Consider the following 13,062-nt stretch of genomic DNA (forward strand, 5'->3'; position numbering starts at 1 on the left):
TCCCAAACCCTCATAATGAGGGGTAGAGATTGTATGCTTTTGCCTTTTGTGGTATTTTTGGATGCATGCATTGCACAGCGTGCAACTAACTGTTGTAACCATGGCTCATTCTTTTGCTTGCTCCCTAATACAAGGTAGATATGATATTCATTGGTATGTCATAAGAATTGTATAGTCATGAATGTGGATTATAGGCATTATGGTTTTAGAATGTTGCTCTGATTGGGTAGGGGGATTAAGTTATTTCTAATGATTGCTTAAAGGTTTAACAATATATTAATTGTTTATGCAGTTTGAGTAGTTTATGCAGTTTGTGTAGCTTTATTTATCTTTCTACTACTTATATAAATGCCTATACACATGATTTATATATTTTTTATTAATTTATTCACTATTTTGTTTTTCTAGGGTCTTGATAGAGACATGGACAATCATGAATTATTGTCACCCCTTATTTTTGCTTGTTACCTTTTTAGCTTTCTATTTATATAATTATTTTTATGAGAAATACATATACAGTGGGTTACAGTGGATTTCAGTACATGAAAAAGAAAAGTAAAAAAAGAGGTCTTCAAGCAATAGAGTAACGTATTACAAACATACCACCAATAGGTATCACGTAGTAGAAATCCAGAAGTCATCATATAAGTACTGGTATAATCCTAGTTAACAAACTAAATAGCACAAGTACAAAAATCTCAAGCCATTACCAATAATAATGCTTTAAGGCCCTGTAAGTATGAATTTGAAAACATGACTTCCATTGTTAGAGTATATGTGGAAATAGAACAAAGTGTTCACTGTAACAAAAATCTTACAACCAGGTTGTAAATAAAGAAACAAAAAAAAAGAGGAAAAAAAAGCAGATAAAGATAAAGTAAGAGAGGAAAGAGTGTGAAGGAGTGGCATGATCCCGACAATACCAAGTATCTCCGGGTGGTTTAATAGAGTATTAGAGAGGTATCTCTACAGATGAGTCTGAGGTTTTAGGAAGTGCCAGGGGTGCCAAGTTTGTTAAATTTAGGGATAATATTTTGAAGTTGAGTTGCCAAGTATTCAATTTTATGAGCACCATGGATATGTTTATAGAGATCTGCTAGAGAGGGTGATAGCTATTGTTTTAACTTCAAGCTATCAGGCATCAGGTAAGAAATGGTTGATCAATTTGACAGCTGATTTGGATGTGTTCAGTATGGGCAGCCCTAGAAGTAAATTAACTTGATTTAAAGGGATTGGAGCGCCAAATAGAGATTCTAAAAGACTTCCAGTAGATTCCCAAAAGGGACATAACCTAGGACATTCCCAATAAATATGGAATAGTGTCCCTGTAAGTTCATTACACGTCTAACAGGTGGAAGGCAATATTGGGTTTATAGCGTGTAGGGTTTCAGGTGTGAGATATCAATTAAATAGATTTTTATACGAGTTTTGTTTATGAAGTGAACATAAGGATGTTTTATTAGCATTATCCTAAATGTTATCTGAGTCTTCCAATTCTAGAGTGCAGGACAATGCATTCTCCCACTTAAGCTTGTAACTACAGTATGTTTAGGAAATGGGAGTGTGTCGATTGTGGTAAGAAGTCTTTAGATGTCTGTAAAAGGATGTTGACTAGGGTTGAGCGAACACGGACTGTATTGTTCGGGATCGTACGGGACTTTTGGGTGTTCGGTACCTGGACACGGACCCGAACATTTCACTGTATGTTCGGGATACAGTCCGTTGTTCTGGTTGTTTTGGCACAGTTTTAATGGCGCGGTTTCAACAGCTGCAGGGCAGCCAATCAACAAGAGTTTAACTAGTGTGCCCTTAGAAGCAATCACAGCCATTCCTACTAATGGCATGGCTGTGATTGGCCAGTGCAGCATGTGACCCAGCCTCTGTATAAGCTGGAGTCACATAGCGCCGCATGTCACTCTGCTCTAACTACTGTAGGGAGAGGTTCCTGATGCTGCTGAGGGAAAGATAGGAGATTATTGTAGGGGCAGGCTGGAGATTGCTTTCAGGGAAAGAATAGGAAGAATCTTCTTTAATCAGACAGCGATCTACATCGATTTTATTGTGTGGGGGTGCAGTGCACAATCTTTTTGCCCTGACCTGAGCCCAGTGAGGAGGAGGGAGAAAAAAAAAACTTTTATCAGTCTGTTAGGTGTGCGGCGTGCAGCAACCACGTAATGCAAGCTCAGTGCATATGTGTCTGCTTAATCTGGATTTAAAAAAAAAAACAACTTTTTTTCCTTCATATTTTACTGTGACTTACAGCGTTTAGACACTGCTGTTCTAATGTGCTATTCAACAAGCACCAATTTAAGGGGACAATTATTTTTCACTTTTTCATTCATACTTTACTGTGACACTGACATACAGCGTTTAGACACTGCTGTTCTAATCTGCTCTTAAAAAAAATTCACCAATTTAAGGGAAAAAATATAAATTTTTCATTCATACTTTACTGTGAGATACACCTATTGGATACTGTTGTTCTATTCCGCTTTTCAATAAAAACCCATTTAGGGGGGAAAAAATTAAATTTCAGCCTAGTCTGCATATGTTACTGTGAGATACAAAGGAAGGAGAAAGCTGCGCTCAATACACTGATAAGAAAAAGGCTGCCAGTACAAAGGTATTATCAGACCATAAAGCAATTGTGTTCAAGTACAGCGCCACATTAATAAAGGACCCTAAATAAATGAGTATACAAAGTCCATGAAGTCCATCTGAAACTGGTGCTGAGGTGCAGAAATAAATACAAATGAATTCCAACACCGTGAGTGCAGACACAATCCTGACGATCACCACGTGCATAAATAAGGTAATCTCCTTACCAGATTTTTAGACCCCCTGTTACGGAAGGTCCACCAAGCATGAGGTATAAAAACGATCACCAGTGAAGGGTCCACTCTTCTGTGACTGTGAGATACACCCATTGGATACTGTTGTTGTATTCCGCTTTTCAATAAAAACCCATTTAGGGTAAAAAAATAAATTGCAGCCTAGTCTGCATATGTTACATTGAGATACACCCATTGATACTGTTGTTCTATTTCGCTTTTCAATAAAAACCCATTTAGGGGAAAAAAATTAAATTGCAGCCTAGTCTGCATATGTTACTGTGAGATACACCCATTGGATACTGTTGTTGTATTCCGCTTTTCAATAAAAACCCATTTAGGGGAAAAAAAATTAAATTGCAGCCTAGTCTGCATATGCTACTGTGAGATACACTCATTGGATACTGTTGTTCTATTCTGCTTTTCAAAAAAAAACCATTTAGGGGAAAAAAATTAAATTGCAGCCTAGTCTGCATAAGTTACTGTGAGATACACCCATTGGATACTGTTGTTCTATTCCGCTTTCAATAAAAACCCCTTTAGGGGAAAAAAATTAAATTGCAGCCTAGTCTGCATATGTTATGGTGAGATACACCCATTGGATACTGTTGTTCTATTCCGCTTTTCAGAAAAAAACATTTAGGGGAAAAAAATTAAATTGCGGCCTAGTCTGCATATGTTACTGTGAGATACACCCGTTGGATACTGTTGTTCTATTCCACTATTCAATAAACACCCATTTAGGGGAAGATCCTAAATTAGAGAAATATGAGGAGAAGGTCAAATAAGGAACGTGTCCTGGGTCATGATGCTGCTGGTGGAGCTCCTGTTGCAAGGAGAGGATTTGGATCGATCTGTGCCAGCTACACGCACAAGTGAAACACCTTCCTCGGGTGTGAGTAGGTGACAGAACCTGCAGCAGTATTTGGCAGGGCCTAATGTGCCTCTACAAATGTTGAGGCCAGAACAAGTACAGGCAACAGTAGATTGGGTTGCTGACAGTGCCTCCAGTTCCTTCACATTGTCTCCCACCCAGTCTACTGCTGAAAGGTCAGAGTTGGCACCTGCAGCCGATGTCCATCAATGTTTCACCTCACCCCCTTGCAAATCAGCCAAGCAGTCTGAGCCCCAAGTCATGCAGCAGTCTCTTCTTCTTTTTGATGACTCTGTTAGCATGGTTTCCCAGGGCCGTCCACCTAGCCCTGCCCCAGAAGTAGAAGAGATTGAGTGCACCGATGACCAACCACTTATGTCTCAAGATGAGTACATGGGAGGACCATCGCATCACGTCTCGGATGATGAGGATACACAGGTGCCAACTGCTGTGGAATTCCGAATTGTGGAGACCGACAAGGAGGGCAGGGATGAAGACTGGAAGGAAGATGATGTGGACGACGATGAGGTCCTCGACCCCACATGGAATCAACGTCATGCAGGTGACCTGAGTAGTTTGGAGGAAAAGGCGGTGGTCGCACAGAACCACCAGCACAGCAGAAGAGGGAGCAGGGTGCAAAAGCAGAGCGGCCGTGCCCTAGACACTACGCCTGCTACTACCCAACGCAGCAAGGGACCGAGCACATTAAAGCCAGCTCACAGGAGTCCCCTAGCGTGGCAGCTCTTAAGACAATGTGCTGATGACAGGACACGAGTGGTTTGCACGCTGTGCAATCAGAGCCTGAAGCGAGGCATAAACCTTCTCAACCTGAGCACAACCTGTATGACCAGGCATCTAAGTGCAAAGCACCAGCTGCAGTGGAGTAGACACCTCAAAAACCAAGAAAGGTCTCTGGCTCCTCCTGCTTCCTCTTCTGCTGCAGTCTCGGCCACTTCATCCACCTCTGTAGTGGCAGTGGCACCTGCCACACCGCAAACAGAGGATCTGCCAGCAACACCACCACCTGGGTCACCAACAACCATCTCCACAATGCCCCATGGAAGCGTTCAGCTGTCTATCTCCCAAACACTGGAGGGGAAGAGGAAGTACCCCCCTACCCACCCACGATCCCTGGCCCTGAATGCCAGCATTTCAAAATTCCTGGCCTTTGAAATGCTGTCATTCCGTCTGGTGGAGACGTAAAGTTTTAAAAGCCTTATGGCGGTGGCTGTCCCACAGTATGTCTTGCCCAGCCGCCACTACTTTTCTAGGCAAGCTATCCCTTCCCTGCACAACCAAGTGGGTGACAAAATCAGGTGTGCCCTGCGCAACGCCATCTGTGGCAAGGTCCACCTAACTACGGATACGTGGACCAGTAAGCACGGTCAGGGATGTTATATCTCCCTAACAGCACACTGGGTAAATGCAGTGGCGGCTGGGCCTGAGGCGGATAGCAGTTTGGCGCATGTCCTTCCACCAATGAGGATTGCCTCCTGTTCCTAACTCCTCCTACTCCGCTTCCTCATCCTCTACTGCCTCCTCATCCGGTCATCTTAACACCTTCACCTCCCACTTCAGCACGGCCAGGGGTAAACGACAGCAGGCAGTTATAAAACTTGCCTGTTTGGGGGAAAAACACCACACTGCGCAGGAGTTGTGAAGGGGCATTGAACAGCAGACCGATGAGTGGTTGGTGCCAGTGAGCCTCAAGCCCGGCCTGGTGGTGTGCGATAACGGGCAAAATCTCGTAGCAGCTCTGGGCCTAGCCGGTTTGACACACATCCCTTGCCTGGCACATGTGCTGAATTTGGTGGTGCAGAGGTTCCTTAGAAATTACCCCGATATGTGAGAGCTGCTGCAGAAAGTGCGGGCCGTCTGTGCGCGATTTCGGTGTTCTCACCCTGCTGCTGCTCGCCTGTCAGCGCTGCAGCGTAACTTCGGCCTTCCCACTCACCGCCTCATATGTGACGTGCTCACAAGGTGGAACTCCACCTTGCACATGCTGGCCAGACTGTGCGAGCAGCAGCAGGCCATAGTGGAGTTTCAGCTGCAGCACGCTCGCGTGAGTCGCTCTGCGGAACAGCACCACTTCACCACCAATAACTGGGCCTCCATGCGAGACCTGTGTGCCTTGTTGCACTGTTTCGACTACTCCACCAACATGGCCAGTGCCGATGACGCCGTTCTCAGCTTAACTATCCCACTTCTATGCCTCCTTGAAAAAACGCTTCGGGCGATGATGGAAGAGGGTGTGGCACAGGAGGAGGAAGAGGTATAATTTCCAAGGCTTTCAGGGAAGTCATTCACAAGTGGCTCCGAGGGTGGGTTCCTGCACCCACAAACGCCAGGTACACAATTGTCCAGCAGGGGCACAGTTCTGGAGGATGATGAGGAGGAGATGGAACCATGTTCACAGCAGGGTGGAACCCAGGCCAGCTCATGGCCATCACTGGTGCGTGGCTGGGGGGATACAGAGGACACAGACGATACACCTCCCACAGAGGGCAGCTTTTCATTGCCTCTGGGCAGCCTGGCACACATGAGCGATTACATGCTGCAGTGTCTCCGCAACGACTGCTGAGTTTCCCACATTGTAACTTGTGCTGATTACTGGATGGCCATGCTGCTGGATCCCCATTACAAGGAAAACGTACCGACCTTATTTCCTTTCCCTCACTGAAGCGTGATCGGAATATGCGCGAGTATAAGCGCACGCTGGTAGACGCACTGCTGGTGGCATTCCCACCTGACAGCGGGGGCACAGTGGAAGCACAAGGCCAAGGCAGAGGATGAGGAAGAGGTTGCCAACGCAGCCAGGGCACTGCCAGCACCTTAGAAGGCAGGGTTAGCATGGCTGAAATGTGGAAAAGCTTTGTCAGCACGCCACACCAAGCAACAGCACCACCAGCTGATATGGAACGTCTTAGCAGGAGGCAGCATTTCACCAACATGGTGGAGCAGTATGTGTGCACACGCCTAGACATACTGAATGACGGGTCTGCCCCCTTCAACTTCTGGGTCTCCAAATTGGGCAAATGGCCTGAGCTTGCCCTGTTCGCCTTGGAGGTGCTGGCCTGCCCTGCAGCCAGTGTATTATCTGAACGTGTATTTAGCATGGCTGGGGGCGTTATTACAGACAAGCGCAGCCACCTGTCCAGAGCCAATGTGGACAAGCTCACGTTCATTAAAATGAACCAGGCATGGATCCCACAGGACTTGTCCGTACCTTGTGCAGAATAGACATGTATACTGGCCTTACCCAGCCATTGTTGTATTTTGGATCTTTCTCACTCTTTTGGGGTGTACCCTAATTTAAAAAGAAATTTAAAATTAAAAACAAAAACCAGTGTTGGCTACCTTGTCCTCCTCCACCGCCGATTCCACCTACACCGCCACATCCACCGCCACCTTTTTTATTTTTATGTTTTTTATGTTATTTTAAGTTATTTCCCTATCCACATTTGTTTGCAGAGCACTTGCCATGCTCTTAAGAAGATTGTGCTGCCATTTGCAGCCCTCTAGCCCTTTCCATGTTTTTTTTAGAGCCATTTTAGTGCTCCAAAGTTCGGGTCACCATTGACTTCAATGGGGTTTGGGATCGGGGTAAAGTTCAGGTTAAGTTTGAGTCAGGAACCCAGACTTTTTTTCAAGTTCGGCCTAACCCGCCGAACCCGGGACATCCAGGTGTTCGCTCATCTCTAATGTTGACATGTGGGACCAAACAAATTCTTTTGAATAGAGATAGTTTAGGAAACGTAAGTTTATTAGTAAGTAATTATGCATATGTACGTTTATTAGTAAGTAGTTATGCATAATGTGTTACCTTTTTATATATACTGTACGTTTTACAGAATTCAAAGAGGTAAATGCATGGGATTCTTTACAAAGTAAGTTTACAAAGTTCAAGATCATTCAGAATCAGATTATTAGGAGTAGGCTAGAAATAATTTAAATTCATTGTGAGAATGGATATGTGATTTTACATTTTGACAAGCGATCCGCTGTAAAGCATTTCCAGATTCATGCATTTTTACATTTTGAAGAAATTCACACTTTCCTTGCCATGTACTTTCCTAAACTGAATTTTGAATGGAAAGGTTTGCCTTAATTATCACCAACTGATCAGTTTCAGTGTTGCAATATGAAATGCTTTTGCAAGGTTGTAGGGGTTGCCTGTATTCTGACTTGTAAGTCAGCACCCACTTCTGAGAAAAACAGTAAGTCAATCATGCAACCAAAAAACATGTCTGATGCAGTTATGTATACATAAAGTTTAGTGGATGCCTGTAGGTTGGCACATTGCAGTTTTAAGTTTTTGTTTGCTTTAGGAAATCACAACAGCTGCGCGTTGAGATTGAAAAGTAATTGTAAAAATAGTTGATTGCACAGTGGCTTGTGTGACATTATACTGTATTTATTTATAATATATATTTTTATTTAACATATTTGAATTTTCTGTTTTAAGCCCTTGAGTTTGCTGTAATGTAACCAATAGACATAGGTTAAACGTTTCACAAACTGCCCATTTTTACCATTACTAGGAATTAACAAAATTAAGTGTATTTCCACTTCTGCAACCAAATTGGGGTAAAACCTATTTTATATTCGTTACATGTCCCCATTTACATGGCATACCTTTAAAAAAATATTTAAAAAAATGCAGCTTATGTTTTTTAGATGCTCTGTTCAGGAAACGCCAGCTAGGAAAAATCCCACTCAGTTTTCTTTGTTTATGAGGGGGTGGAGAACTGTTTGTACTGAGCTGACAGATCTCATCTTATTAGTTCCAAACTAGATGTGAACAATGTTTATCTTAACAAAGGGTTAAAGATTTCCAAGTTGGGCTTCTTCATTGTATGTTAATGAGAACAAGCTCATTCTGTCCCAAGACTTTACCTTGGGACAGATCACATTGAACATGTTGAGAAATGCTTGCAGTCAGTCATGACACCTTCTCCTAGGAAACATCTAAAAGGTAAGAAATATATATAAAAAAAAAAAGATATTCAGTGTGAATGGGGACACATAACAAACAAGCAGTGAGGTTTAACAAATGCAAACTGGAAATACCCTCTAAATTTCAATGAAAATTGTGAGACTTTGATTAAATGCATTGATGTCAATGGGGAAGGTGTTTTTTGTTATTCTTAAAGTTGCAAGTGATTTCTTAGGTTTATGGAAGCTTCTTTTACCAATTCTACAGCTGTTCTTGTACCAAAAACAGCTCCTTATTAGCATCATTATTTTTTTTTACCACAATAATGAAAACAATCATACGAAATACCACAAAGAATGTTAAAAAAAGCAAAACATAACTACCGGAAAAAAAACACACCTTCAAAATAAATAAAAAAGGTTGATTTTTTATTTATTTTCACATAAATTCCACCTAAGCAGCTCAATAAGTGATATTGAGAGTTTCTGCTTTTATAAAAAAAAAAATAAAACGTAAAATCAAGTTACTGTAGCTGAAATCACTTGGCTTATCCTGTGTGAATTAATGTCCATGGGTGCAGTAGAATCTCCCAGCCATCAGCTTTTAGAAAAAGCAACCACTGAACAGGTTAGAAGATCTTTGTTACTAGATTTTCCCTCCCTTTGATGAGACTGTGTCTACATCTGAAGTTACTTCTTTCTTTTTTTTGTTTTCTTATGCCCACTCCAGTAAACTTTTTTGTTCAGCAGAATCAAGGATAAAAGTTTATAACATGCTCTGCAAAGGAATGAAGATACTGTAGCCTGAGGGCTATTGAATATTTTTCCACCCATTAACATTTATGACCATCTTTCATGTATCTAGTCTGGATTTGTGGGCAGGCCATTTAGGCCTAAACTTAGGGCAGAAAGATCACCAGAGATGGTCCCAATTGACCAGCCCATGGATCAGGATGGGTTTCCTATTTAATCTTTGGAGCTTTGTAGTACCGCTGATCTTCCCTACAATAGCAAGCAGCCAGCGGTGGATCAGTGTCATTGACGACGTTTCTTATTCAAAATATAATCAGATTTCATCTAATAATCTACTTAATTGGACCTTGTTTAAGAATTCCATTCTCTACTACATACATTTTACTGTATTATTAGAAGCAGAACGCCCACGCTCTCATTTGATTCATGTGAAAATTTACTATTCTTTTACATTAGAAATGATTATTATTCTAGAGTAGAAGCGTCTTAGAAATGATCGTTTTTGTTAAAATAGTGGAATGAAAATAACACTGAGTTCCAACAAGTTCATTAATTTTTCAGAAAATTGTTCACATTAGAGAAGCGATGAAACTCCCAAATGTTTCTGTACTTTAAAATGACAACAATATCTCTAATAGACTATGATTTTCAAGGAAATATGCCAGAAACTAACTTCCAGTGTTTAGTTTGCTGTACTTAATCCGTTATCAGGGCAGGCAGATGAAAGGATCTGTGGCAGTAGATAATTCTTTGAGGAATGATGAGCTGAGAAACAGTATATAGAAAGAACATGCTATCATCAAGATATAAGGCTTTGTACTCTTTCTTCTTTACCCAACCGCTGCCATGACAAATCAGTGCAGTGACCTAAAGATATTTCTGCTTTGTGCCTGCAAAAAATACAAAAGGAGTATCAAATATGAGCAATCGAGGATTCAGAGTTAAAATGCACCTACAGTACACTAGATACTTTTTTTTGTTTTTATTAGAATGGGGAAATGTTAGAACTTCTGTCAGGTTTTACCTTCTAAAATGGGCTCCATAATAAAGATTTCCCGACCACTTTCTATTCTGAGGATAACCTTTTACCAGACAGGAACAGGAAAGACCTTGGCAATAGAGCCTCCAATGGAAGTTACACTGGACTGAAATTTTAAACCTAACCCACTCTATCCACAGCTGGCTACAGATAGACTTTCACACTCTCAATACAAAGATATAGTTAAAAACAGCAGAAAGGTGGAATCCATTTTCTGGAGCACTATCTATAAACGGCGTTGCAGAAAACACACGTAGCTTACCAGTGCACCAGTAAATGTTTGCTAGCGTTTTGTCATTGGACAAAACGCTAACAAACGCTTTAAAGGATGTGAAGCCATCACAACAGATGAGCATTAAAACAATTGTTGAATAATTATATAAAAACATATTTATTTATTCAATATACAAAGCTGAAAACTACTCATAGAGAGATACAGATACAGAAATTGTACAAGTTACACCAACTCCAATACATTCTAGGGTTGTATGTCGATAATTAAACCTATTAGACTGTCCAAAGCGTTTCGCGGAACATTTTGCTCATATATTGCTTCTTCAGGGACCATTGCTTCGTCATTGGACAGTTCAGATCACAATCGCAATGTACAGCGCCAATCACAATAGCTCTGTACCTTGTGATTGCTGTGAACCCTTTACAGCCATCAAAAGTGTAACCACTGCCAGTGTTTTAAGCCCATTCACTTTGTAGGAAGAGGAGCAGTGAATATTTGTATATACGGGCAGTAGGGGGGATTGCAGTAGATCAAAGGTGAAGGTGTGAGGGATGGAGGGGTGGGATACTCTAGATTCTTCAGTGTCTTCCTTCTCCTTCCACCCCTCCTCTTCCAGAGAGGACAGCTTCAAGAGCCCTGGGTTCCCTTCCATATTAAAATACTGGCACACTTCCCCATTGTAAGTATGGCAGCCTGCTTGCATGTTCCAATAACATTGATGGATGTTTTTGGCCTAGATGTTTATGTACAATACTAATACATGTATATTGTATTTGTAGAAGAATATTTTTGCTGAAGAAGAAATCATCTCAGATTTTGAAACATGCCGGGATGTCTATATGAACTACGATTCGTTTGATCTCCTACTGTATGAAACCAACTATATGTTCTAGACCACGAGCATATTTTCTTATGTTTGGAATTGTGTCTTTTTTGTTTTAACATTTGGGTGGGGCTAACCCCCACTCTTTTACCCATGTGTAATTTTGATTAAAAATTGTTGAATTTGTATATACTGTCTACTACTTTACTTTACCTACTTCTTTGGCTGGCCTATGCCCTAAAAATCCCTGTAGGACATGTTGTGCTTTTTGTATTGTATAATTTTGGGATGTGGCAATTGTGCCACCACCTACTTGTAATTGTTAGTAAAATATCTAAAAACAAAATATTGATAAACAGTGCCAAAAGAAAACATTCAAGGGATTGTCAATCAAACTATCACTGCACCGAAAAGTAAAAGCCTGGTAATGAGGGGTATATACAGGCTACTGTTTAGGTGGTTAAAGACATTTTTTTCAAGCAAGCAGATAATAGAAACCTGTCCACATGTCTCATATTCCCCTTCCCCAACACTGATTTGATGTTTAGCTGGTGGCAAGCTGAGGCTTCCAAAATCTTAAAGAGTATTTTTTTATTTTTATAAGCCACTTGGCTTTAGAAATGCATTGTTTTTCAGTGCGAAATGGAAGGCGTTAGGTTTCCGAAGCCAATCGCTGAAAGATGAGATAATGATAGCCTTGGAGCTGTATGGCAGTCTGCTAAAACTGCTGACTTATGATATTTTCCAGCAAGAAGATTCTGGTCAACTATGAAGGTGGCGAAGGATGCAACTCTTTTAATACATAGAAATAAATATATCAGTTCTCGGAACGGCTAACCACATCCACATCCATGAACTAAAGTTGCACAATAAAATCAAAGAAGGGGTGAGGGAGCAAAAAACTTTCCCATATCCCTTGCAATGCGGTGGGACTTTAAAGGATGTGGAGCCATCACAACAGATGAGCATTAAAACAATTGTTGAATAATTATATAAAAACATATTTATTTATTCAATATACAAAGCTGAAAACTACTCATAGAGAGATACAGATACAGAATTTGTACAAGTTACACCAACTCCAATACATTCTAGGGTTGTATGTCGATAATTAAACCTATTAGACTGTCCAAAGCGTTTCGCGGAACATTTTGTTCATATATTGCTTCTTCAGGGACCATTAAATGTTGGCTAATTGGTTTCTACAAACATTACAATCCATTGAGAACCTTTCATCCATTGAGCATGGATAGCATGTGAAAAACAGTCAATTGCCGGCAGGGGTGGGGTTGATGTGCACCGGACCGTGCCTATGATATTCAGGCAGGAGGTATCAACTTCACTTGGAGAGTGCAGGGGAATGCAGTTGTACCCCCTTAGAGAGATGCTAGTCAATAAAACATCAGATCTTTTTCCTTACAGTGAGTAACCATCCCCCATGCGAGTGGGAGCCATGTCCAGCTGCTCTTTTAATATATTCCTAAATAGGTACAAAAGTATTTAAATCTACTTTGTTTTCACCAGATATTATTTGCAAACATAGATATTATTATGTAAAGCAGAAGTGACTTG

This window comes from Pelophylax lessonae (assembly GCF_965119305.1).
Source record: "Pelophylax lessonae genome assembly, chromosome: 9".
NCBI lineage: Eukaryota > Metazoa > Chordata > Amphibia > Anura > Ranidae > Pelophylax > Pelophylax lessonae.